Consider the following 12,061-nt stretch of genomic DNA (forward strand, 5'->3'; position numbering starts at 1 on the left):
TTATATAGTAGATAATGTATATTTTTGTGTGCCTATGTGTAATATATATATACAGTAATACCTCGTCTTACGAACCTAATTGGTTCCCAGGGGAGGTTTGTAAGGCGAAAAGTTCGTAAGGAAACAATGAAAAATGAATTAATGCGTGCAACGGGGAAAAACCCACAAAAAAACACCGCCGCCCGGCTGTTTCAATTGAAACAGCCGGGCGCTTCTCAGCGTTCTCCCAATGCCAACAAAAGTTCAGGTTCGGGTAGCCGCCGAGAAGCCCTGTCACCCGGCTGTCACCTTTTGAAACAGCCGGGGGGCTTCTAGGCGGCCTCCCGAATGCCAAACCCGGAAGTTCGGGTTTGGCGTTCGGGTTCAAGAGGATGCCAGGAAGCCCCCCAGCTGTTTCAAAAAGTGACAGCCGGGTGGCGGGGGTGGGTTCGTAAGACGGAAAACGTTTGTAAGAAGAGGCAAAAAATATCCGAACCCTGAGTTCGTATTTCGGGTTGTTCGTATGGCAACGGGTTCATATCATAAGGTACCACTGTACAGTGATCCCTCGTTTTTCGCGGGGATGCGTTCCAAGGCCATCCGTGAAAAGTGAATTTCTGTGAAGTAGAGGAAAGATATTTTTTATGTATTTAATGAGTATTTGGACTTTTAAAACCCACCCTTTGCATTTAATGGAGAGGGGCGGCATACAAATCTAATAAATAATAATAATAAATAATAATAATAATAAACAGTCATTTTATAATGTTTCTCAGCTGGAACTACATGTGATATCCTACCAGTTTCTTTAACAGAGTACAGTAGTACTGTAGAATAATTTTATGAATTTGTAATGGATTTAAAATTTTCAATGGATTTAAGCCCCCTTTGAAAACCCATGAAGTAGCGAATCCACAAAAGATGAACCCCGAAGTAGCGAGGGATTACTGTACACATATGGCATATATAAATAGAATTAAATAGTATATTTTGGATGTTCAGTAATAGTAAATAGAGAGGGAAATTGTATCTCTTTGAGGCCAGGAGAGGCCAGGCACCCTAAACGTAACCCCAAACCCTGGATGTGAGTGACGTCAAGTTGGCCACTTTTAAGCCAGTCACATGACCTTTAAGCCACCCCTGGTGACATGGTCATCAGCCACTCCCACTTGGTCACATGGCTGGCAAGCCACACCCAAAAAATAAGCCACGCCCACAGCGTGGTAGTAAAAATATTTGCAACCCTTCACTGCCCCCAAGTGTGACCAACATGTAGCACTTCCGAGCCTGGCACTTCTCTAGCTAGGGGCAGGGGGCTGTCTCCAGCCGGGGGTCCCTACTGACCGCCACTACCAGTGCAATGCATACACAGCTCCAGGGAGATTTCGCTTCTGCGCATGTGCAGGAAACAAAATCCCACGTGAGAAATGTGCGCGCAAGAGAGAGATTTTGGCAAGAGAGAGATTTTTGCTTCTGTGCATGCACAGAAGCAAAAAGTTGCCAAAATTTCACATGCGCGTGTGACCCCCTTGGGAGATTTCGCTTCCTGCACATGCGCAAAAGCAAAGTGTTACTCGAATGTGCTTGTGCGCACGCCAGCAATGTGGAGCTGCTCGAGCATCGCGATTCCTACTGCATGTGGATTTTGATTCCTACTTACCGCCGCTACCTGTACAATGCGCGTGCAGCTCCACATTGCCGGTGCGCACATGCATTGCATGAGTAGTGGTGGTATGTAGGAATTGAATTGAATTCAATTCAATTTATTAGATTTGTATGCCGCCTCTCTCCGAAGACTTGGGGCGGCTCACAACAATAATAAAAACAGTATAACAATGGAACAAATCTAATAATAACATTAAAAAAAACCCAACAATTTAAAAACCATACAACACATACATACCAAACATAAAATATAAGAAAGCCTGGGGGAGATGTCTTAATGCCCCCATGCCTGGCGATATAGGTGGGTCTTGAGTAACTTGTGAAAGACAAGGAGGGTGGGGGCCGTTCTAATCTCCAGGGGGAGTTGATTCCAGAGGGCCGAAATCCGAAATCTCATGTACGTATGTGTCCCCTTGCGAGATTTGCATGCACAGAAGCAAAATATCACTGGGACACACATGCACGCGCACTGGTGACAAAGAACTGTGCGTGCAGTTTTATGTTCACTACCGGTGCACAGTGTGGCACGTACTGGGTGTTAACCAGATACTGGTTGTCTCCATGATGCAAAGCTGCAGCGAAGTTGGTCCATTACATTTGGTCTCTTTCCAATGCCAACTTTTGGGGGCTTGGTATCTGAGAGGTTCAGGCGTGGTCCAGAGTGGTGGATTCTGATTTACCACCATTTCGCTTCATCCTGCATCGCATGAGCACGCGTGCATTACGAGCCAGGTTTACTGGTTTACTGACAGCTTCGAGTCCCCCTTATTGCACCATTTTGAGATGGATGGAGAGATTTTATTTATTTATTTTGTCCAATACACAATAATACACAATGAGTGTCATAGTTCCCTCTAAGCTGAGCAGTGAGCAATCGCTCACTTAAAAATCATCATCAACTCAGAGTTTTCCAAACCTGCCCAGAAGCCGAGAGGGAACGAGTGAGAGGGAAGGAGAGAGAGAGGAAGAGAGGAAGAGAGAGAAACAGATAGAAAAAAGAGAGGAAGAAAAAGAAAAAGAATGGGTGTAAGGAAGAGAGAAAGAAAATCAAAATCTAGTTTGAAACTAGCTCAACTATTTAAGTGGCATTTTGATATTGATAGAGTTGCCCTATTATGAGCTCACTGTTATAGACACACAGTACAGTATTTTATTTTGAAATTCTCTGAGGCAAAACAGGGTGGGTTTTTTATTTGTTTGTTTGTTTGTTTGTTTGTTTGTTTGTTTCTTTATTTGTTTGTTTGTTTGTTTATTTATTTATTTATTTATTATTTCTGTGCCGCCCGGGACTGCCGCTCAGACACTATACTTTTCTGCCCACCCCACAAAAAAATTAGAGGGAACACTGATGAGGGTTATAGAAGATATAATCAGATAGAATATATTAAAGGGGGAATAGAGGAGAAAATAAAGGAGTGAAATATAACTATGAGAGAATAGCAGAAAAAGATATAGATATAGAAGAGAAGACATAGAAATATAGAAACATAGAAGTCTGACGGCAGAAAAAGATCTCATGGTCCATCTAGTCTGCCCTTATACTATTTTCTGTATTTTATCTTAGGATGGATCTGTGTTTATCCCAGGCATGTTTAAATTCAGTTACTGTGGATTTATCTACCACGTCTGCTGGAAGTTTATTCCAAGGATCTACTACTCTTTCAGTAAAAAAATATTTTCTCATATTGCTTTTGATCTTCCCCCCAACTAACTTCAGATTGTGTCCCCTTGTTCTTGTGTTCACTTTCCTATTAAAAACACTTCCCTCCTGGACTATATATGACATATAGGAGAGACAATAGGACAGGGGACGGTAGGCACTCTGGTGCACTTATGTACGCCTCTTACTGACCTCTAAGGAACTTGATGAGGTCAACTGTGGATAGTCTAAGGGTAAAGTGTTGGGGGTTAGGGGATGATACTACAGAGTCCGCTAGTGAATTCCACGCTTCAACAACTCGATTACTAAAGTCGTATTTTTTACAGTCAAGTTTGGAGCGGTGAATATTAAGCTTGTATCTGTTGTGGGCTCTTGTGTTGTTGTGGTTGAAGCTGAAGTAGTCTTTGACAGGCAGGACATTGCAGCATATGATCTTGTGGGCAATACTTAGATCATGTTTGAGGCGTCTTAGTTCTAAGCTTTCTAGACCCAGGATTGTAAGTCTAGTTACATCCCTGGCATTCCTGGCTTGGGCTGTAAAATGCTTAGACTGGTAATAAGATGCTCTCAACACATGCCCAGAGGTACCCTTGTGTGTGTGTGTGTGTGTGTGTGTGTGTGTGTGTGAGGGGTGGGGGGTTGGCATCTTTGAGTTTTTGTTTGGCTTTGGGCTTCTGGCTTGCAGACAGTCCCAAGTTTCATCCTCGTGTTTGGAGAAGGGCATTTCAGCTTCCCCGGGAAGAGCTGGAAATCCGAGCAAAGCCCCTGCAGCTGCTGTTGCTGTGGCAACAAAGCAGGAGACAAGTGGTGGACAAGGCTGGAGAGAGGGGGAAGGGTTACAGGATTTTATGGGACGGGGACAAAGCTAGGAGTGATTGCATCTCCAATCCCCGCGATGGCAAATCTATGGCATGCGTGCCACAGGTGGCACACGGAGCCATATTGGAGGGCATGCAAGATTTGGATTGTTTCAGCTCCAGCGTGCATGTGTATGCTGGCCAGCTGATTTTCGGACTTGGGAAAGGCCATTTCGCCCTCCGGATGTTTCAAGGATGCTTCCCTGAAGCCCCAGAGGCAAAAATAAATAAAAATCACCCAATGGACAAACTGGAAGTTTGGAAAACGCACTTCTGTTTTGCAGTTGTATTGTTTTTTTGCACTCCGGAGGGATCAGGGAAGAAGAATCTGAAGTTCAAATACGAACTAATTATCACAGATAATCCCCACTCGGTGAAAGACCTCAGTATACTAATAACAAAAGACTTAAGTGCCAAAGCCCACTGCAACAACATAGCCAAGAAGGCTTCAAGATTTTTAAACCTAATCCTATGTAGCTTCTGCTCTGGCAATCTCACACTGCTTACAAGAGCTTACAAAACTTTTTCCAGACCCATCCTCGCATACAGCTCATCTGTTTGGAACCCATATCGCATCTCAGACATTAACACCCTTGAAAATGTCCAAAGATACTTCACCAGAAGAGCCCTTCATTCCTCCACTCAAAGTAGAATACCCTACGAGACTAGACTTTCAATCCTGGGCCTAGAAAGCCTAGAACTAAGACACCTTAAACAAGATCTAAGTATTGCCCACAAGATCATATGCTGCAACGTCTTGCCTGTCGGCGACTACTTCAGCTTCAACCACAACAACACAAGAGCACAGAACAGATTTAAACTTAATATTAACCGCTCCAAACTTGACTGTAAAAAATGTGACTTCAGTAACCGAGTTGTCGAAGCGTGGAACTCATTACCGGACTCCGTAGTGTCATCCCCAAACCCCCAACACTTTACCCTTAGATTATCTACGGTTGACCTATCCAGATTCCTAAGAGGTCAGTAAGGGGTGAGTACAAGTGCACTAGAGTGCCTTCCGTCCCCTGTTCTATTGCTCTCCTATATCTCCTATACCTTTCTCCTATTCCTATATCTCTTCTTCTATTCTTTCATTGATATGTTCTATTACTATACCTTCTTTTCTATTCTTTCATAGATATATTTTACTATGAGTATCTCCTCTATAACCTTCATCATGTATTTTACTATGTGTGTATATATATATACACCCACTAAAACACTCATTGTGTATTGGACAAAATAAATAAATAAATAATAAATAAATAAATAAATAAAATAAAATAAAGCATCTCTACATAGCTTGTACTTTCTAGTAAGTTTAACTCTTTGACTTTATATTTCAACATTCTTATACATTTTTTTTATCCCACCAGATATATACCATCTGCCAAATATTATAAAATTCAGATTCTTCTTGGTTATTTAACCGCCTCGTCATCATATCTAGCTCTGCACATTCGATAATTTTCCTAAGTACTTCTTCTTCTCTCGGTGTTTCCATTTCTTTCCATCTTTGTGCAAAAACAATCCTAGCCGCTACTAATATATGAATTATTAAGTAATATATTTCTATTTTGTATTTATTATTTGAGATACGTAATAGAAAAAATTCTGGAGTCTTCTTGATTTCTTGTTGTGTAATTTCTCTTCATCATCTTTCCACCATATTCCAATAACTCTTTGCTTTTGAGCAAGTCCACCATAAATGATAATATGTACCTATTTCTTTTTTACACTTCCAACAGTTAGGTGATTTGCTGGGGAACATTTTTGAAATTCTATTAGGTGGCAAATGCCATCTATAAAACATCTTAATTTGATTTTCTTTAAAAGAAACTGATTTGGTTATTTTTAGTGATGGGCGAACCCAACGGTGTTCGGGTTCGGCAAGTTCGGCCGAATTTTGCGCAAAATTCGGCCGAACATGTTTATTTTTACGTGAAAGGACCACCCTTTGCTTGCAGCACCGCTGTGGTGTCCATTTTCATAAAAATAACAATGTTTATTTTTACGTGAAGACCTCCCTTTGAAGGAGCTGGGGAATCCCTCCCACGAAGAGATTCCAGGGGCGGAGCTTTGATGTCACCGGCAGGTTGCTAAGGACGCCAAGGTGATCACTTCCTGGATTCCATGGAATCCAGGAAGTGATCACCTTGGCGTCCTTAGCAACCTGCCAGTGACGGCAAAGCTCCGAACGCCGAACACGACCCCGAACTTTGCCTGAACTTTGGTAAAATTTCGTGTTCGGCATACCGAACACCGCAAAATTCAGTACGGACCCGAATTGTGCAGGTTCAGTTCGCCCATCACTCGTTATTTTCCAATTGTATGTCCAGACCTTTTCCCATGTATTTAAATCTATTTCTTTACCTAGGTTTCTACACCAGGTAATCATATTATCTTTTAATTATCTTTTAATATCCAACCTACAGTCTTACAAGTGGAGACGTTCTTAAGTAGGGGTACCACTGTACTTTGCACACCTGGCAAGTTGTGGGTCCTTGAGAGCATGAGATGAAAAAAATCCCCTTGTCCTGCTCATTTTTCCATGTGAAGACGAATGTATTTATTTATTTATTAATCAGATTTGTATGCCGCCCCTCTCCATAGACTCGGGGCGGCTAACAACAATAATAAGACAATATAACCAAATCTAATATTTAAGTTAGTTTAAAAACCCTAATTTAAGAAACCAATCATACATACAGACATACCATGCATAAATTTTATAAGCCTAGGGGGAAGGGAAAGTCTCAATTCCCCCATGCCTGACGACAGAGGTGGGTTTTAAGGAGCTTACAAAAGGCAAGGAGTTGTGGGGGCAACTCTGATATCTGGGGGGAGTTGGCTCCAAAGGATCGGGGCCTCCACAGAGAAGGCTCTTCCCCTGAGTCCCGCCAAACAACATTGTTTAGTTGACGGGACCCAGAGAAGGCCAATTCTGTGAGACTGGTCGCTGGGATTCATGCGGCAGAAGGCAGTCCCGGAGATATTCTGGTCCGATGCCATGGAATACATGGAATTAGTTTGTCGCTTGCAGGAGTTTTAAGAAACAACAGTTAATCTAATGCAGGAACAAGCATTTTGCCCACCCACCCAGCTTCTCTAGCCTTGTCTGGCTTCCTATTTTGTTTTTTTAATAGATCCTTTTAATGAACAAAATGCATAGCAAGCAGGCGTGTTGCAAGGCATCTCTCTGTCTCTAAGGAGGCCTTCGGAATAGGCGAATCTGATAGGCTCGCATTGGTTCCCTTCCTTGGCATTTGCCCAACTCTCTGCCTTAAACTCTCTTTAATTAAAAAAGGAAACAGAAAGAAGGCAAAGCTGTAAAGACAAATAGACATCTTTGCTGCCGTCTCTGCTCCCTACAAAGCTCCCCAGGAATTTTGACAAAATGAAATACAATATGTTGTATAACTAGGCATTACAGTTTGGGTAGAAAGGCTGTGCAGGGAGCGGTGAAGAGAGCCGGAAAGATTATTTATTTATTTATTTATTTATTTATTTATTTATTCATTCATTCATTCATTCATTCATTCATTCATTCATTCATTCATTTGTCCAATACACAATACATATGGAAGAGAATAGACATAAAGTAATATATATAAAGATAATATGTAAAAATAGAGGAGAAGATATATGAAAGGAGGAAAATATATATGATATATGCGATAAAGGAAAGACAATTGGACAGGGGACGAAAGGCACACTAGTGCGCTTATGTATGCCCCTTACTGACCTCTTAGGAACCTGGAGAGGTCAACCGTGGATAGTCTAAGGGTAAAGTGTTGGGGGTTAGGGGATGATAATACAGAGTCCGGTAGTGAATTCCACGCTTTGACAACTCGATTACTAAAGTCGTATTTTTTACAGTCAAGTTTGGAGCGGTGAATATTAAGCTTGTATCTGTTGTGGGCTCTTGTGTTGTTGTGATTGAAGCTGAAGTAGTCTTTGACAGGCAGGACATTGCAGCATATGATCTTGTGGGCAATGCTTAGATCGTGGATAGTCTAAGGGAGAAATGTTAGGGGTTACGGGTTGACACTATTGAGTCCGGTAATGAGTTCCACGCTTCGACAACTCGATTGTTAAAGTCATATTTTTTACAGTCAAGTTTGGAGCGGTTAATATTAAGTTTGAATCTGTTGCATGCTCTTGTGTTGTTGCGGTTGAAGCTGAAGTAGTCATTGACCGGTAGGACGTTGCAGCATATGATCTTGTGGGCAATACTTAAATCGTGTTTTAGGCGCCGTAGTTCTAAGCTTTTTAGACCCAGGATTGTTAGTCTATTTTCGTAGGGTATTCTGTTTCGAGTGGAGGAGTGAAGGGCTCTTCTGGTGAAATATCTTTGGACGTTTTCAAGGGTGTTGATGTCCGAGATGTGGTATGGGTTCCAGACAGATGAGATTATTGGATATCCTTTTCCATAGAGCCATGATGGTGAACTTATGGCATGTATGGTATGATTGAGTTGCATGATTATTTTAGTGATATGGGTTTCTAAATGTTTTTAAGTATTGGATTTGTTACATTGGTTATTAATGTTGTGAGCCGCTCCGAGTCTTCGGAGAGGGGCGGCATACAAATCTAATAAATTATTATTAATTATTATTGTTATTATGTGCACCACAGGTGGCACGCAGAGCCATATTTGAGGGCATGCAAGGCGTTGCCGTAAGTCAAGTCCAGCATGCATGCGTGTGCTGGTCAGCTGTTTTACTGCCTTGGGAAAGGCTGTTTCGAAGCCCTTCATGGCATCAGACCAGAATATCTCCGGGACCGCCTTCTGCCACACGAATCTCAGCAACCAGTTAGGTCCCACAGAGTTGGCCTTCTCCGGGTCCCATTGACTAAACAATGTCATCTGGCGGGACCCAGGGGAAGAGCCTTCTCTGTGGCGGCCCCGACCCTCTGGAACCAACTCCCCCCCGGATATCAGAGTTGCCCCCACCCTCCTTGCCTTTCGTAAGCTCCTCAAAACCCACCTCTGTCGTCAGGCATGGGGGAATTGAGATATTCCCTTCCCCATAAGCTTATAGAATTTATACATGGTATGTTTGTATGTATGATTGGTTCTTTAAATTGGGGGTTTTTAGATTATTTTTAATATTAGATTTGTTTACATTGTCTTTTTATTGTTGTTAGCTGCCCCGAGTCTGCGGAGAGGAGCGGCATACAAATCTGAATAATAATAATAATAATAATAATAATAATAATAATAATAATAATATCTAGATGCTTTAGGGAAGCTTCCCTGAAGCCCTGGAGGCAAAAACAAAAATCTGCCAACAGACAAACTGGAAATTTGAAAAAAAAAAGCACTTCAAGTTTGCCGTTGTGCTGTTTTGTGCACTCCAGAGGGTTTCAGGGAAGCTTCCTGAAACCCCGGAGTGCCAAAAACAGCACAATGGGAAAACCGGAAGTGCATTTTCCGAACTTCGGATTTGGCCGTTGTGCTGTGTTTTGCACTCCAGAGCTTCAGGAAGCTTCCATGGACCCTCTGGAGTGCAAAAAAACCCAGCACAATGGCAAACCGGAAGTATGTTTTCCCAAATTTCCGGTTAGCCCATTTGGGCATTTTTTTCACCTACAAGGCTTCTGAAAGACCTGTGCATATGTACGGGGAGCAGTGCAGGGGGGATGATCATGCATGGGGGGGGGGGAAGGAGTGTGGGCATGTGCAGGCATGCTAGTATACACACACACACGCACTCTTTTGGCGCCCAAAAAAGGTTCCCCAACACTGCCATAGAGTATCAATCTTGTTAATTAATTAATTTATTTATTGTTAGAGTTGAAAGGGACCATGAAGGCCATCAAGTTCAACCCCCTGCCCAAGCAGGAACCCTATAACACACCAGTCAAGTGGCAGTTCAATCTTCTCTTAAAAATGTCCAGAGTGTTGGAGTTCACAATGTCCGCTGGTAGGTTGTTCCATTGGTTGATCGCTCTGACCGTCAGGAAGTTCCTCCTTATCTCCATGTTGAACCTCTCCTTGGTCAGCTTCTAGCCGTTGTTCCTCGTTCGGCCCTCTGGTGCCCTGGAGAATAAAGTGATCCCCTCCTCTCTGTGACATCCCCTCGTATACTTGTAGACTGCTATCATGTCCGCTCTGGCCCTCCTTTTCTCAAGACTTCTTTTTTCCATTATGTATTCTAAATGATCTGTGATTAAACTCTCCCTCCCTCCCTCTCCCCCTCTCTATGTGCGTGTGCATGTGTGTGTATGTATTCAACTTTTGAGAGTGGTCATCAAAATTTCATTTTGCCACGAGGTTGCTCCATGGTGTCACCTGATACCCTTGAATGTTTCCTTGTTAATTGAAGTTAATTGAAGTTTTAAAATTAGAATTTAACTACTGTTTATGTTATTAATTGGATTGTTCTTCTACTGTTTTATTATGTGCTGTGAGCAGCATCGAGTCCTCTGTGAGGGGCTGCATACAAATCCAATTAAATAAATAAACATGGTCTTTTCTTTGCCCCTGGAAAGAGGGACAAGGGAATGGATTTCAACCACCATCCATTTCATTGCATTTTAATCAACGAAGCAGTGGAAGTGATGTGCCGGTGTCTGGAGGCTGTTGGGGCCTGGATGGGTGCCAACAGACTCAAACTCAACCCGGATAAGATGGAGTGACTGTGGGTTTTGTCTCCCAAGGACAATCCCACCTGTCCATCCATCACCCTAGGGGAGGAATTATTGACCCCCTTGGAGAGGGTCCGCAACTTGGGCGTCCTCCTCGATCCACAGCTCACATTAGAGAACCATCTTTCAGTTGTGGCGAGGGGGGCGTTTGCCCAGGTTCGCCTGGTGCACCAGTTGCGGCCCTATTTGGACCGGGACTCACTGCTCACAGTCACTCATGCCCTCATCACCTCGAGGTTCGACTACTGTACTGCTCTCTACATGGGGCTACCTTTGAAAAGTGTTCGGAAACTTCAGATCGTGCAGAATGCAGCTGCGAGAGCAGTCATGGGCTTCCCTAGGTATGCCCATGTTACTCCACCACTCCGCAGTCTGCATTGGTTGCCGATCCATTTCCGGTCACAATTCAAAGTGTTGGTTATGACCTTTAAAGCCTTTCATGGCATTGGACCAGAATATCTCCGAGACCGCCTCCTGCCGCACGAATCCCAGCGACCGATTAGGTCCCACAGAGTGGGCCTTCTCCGGGTCCCGTCAACTAAACAATGTCGGTTGGCGGGCCCCAGGGGAAGAGCCTTCTCTGTGGTGGCCCCGACCCTCTGGAACCAGCTCCCCCCAGAGATTAGAACTGCCCCTACCCTCCTTGCCTTTCGTAAACTCCTTAAAACCCACCTTTGTCGTCAGGCATGGGGGAACTGAAATATCTCCCCTGGGCCTATACAATTTATGTGTGGTATGCTTGTATGTATGTCTGCTTAATAATGGGTTTTTAAAAATATCTTAAATTGTAAATTATTAGATTTGTTATGAACTGTTTTTATTGTGTTGTGAGCCGCCCCGAGTCTACGGAGAGGGGCGGCATACAAATCTGATAAACATAAACATAAACATTTTAACTCTGAGATTCTTCAGCCGTCTCCCCTCCTCCACCTTTATGCTGCTAGAACTTCCTCTTGTAACTCAAGGAGCCCCCACCACCACCACCACCGTCATTCTCTTACAATCTTTGTACTTTCCGCTTATCTCTCAGGTTGAGAAACAACAGAAGCTTTAGTTGATCTGTGTTGTTTCGTATCAGATAAAAGAGGTGTCTGTCCTTGGTTTTTCTTTTGGCAATTAACAATGATTGACGGTTTGTTCAATGTTCCATTAATTATTTATCGAACGGCCCCCGTGGTTTGTTTAGTTCTGTTGGGTGAGCCAAGCTGTTTGTGGTTTGCAGACTCTAAAGTCTGTAGCTCCCACT

At 43.1% G+C, this 12,061-nt stretch overlaps 1 protein-coding gene across 1 annotated transcript in view; it reads left to right on the top strand.

Annotated features, from left to right (window-relative positions):
• Nucleotides 1-12,061, top strand: part of XPO6 (exportin 6) — a 242,455-nt gene that overhangs the window by 4,388 nt on the left and 226,006 nt on the right. The window lies entirely within an intron of this gene.

Source organism: Erythrolamprus reginae, chromosome 9, assembly GCF_031021105.1.
Source record: "Erythrolamprus reginae isolate rEryReg1 chromosome 9, rEryReg1.hap1, whole genome shotgun sequence".
Lineage (NCBI taxonomy): Eukaryota > Metazoa > Chordata > Lepidosauria > Squamata > Dipsadidae > Erythrolamprus > Erythrolamprus reginae.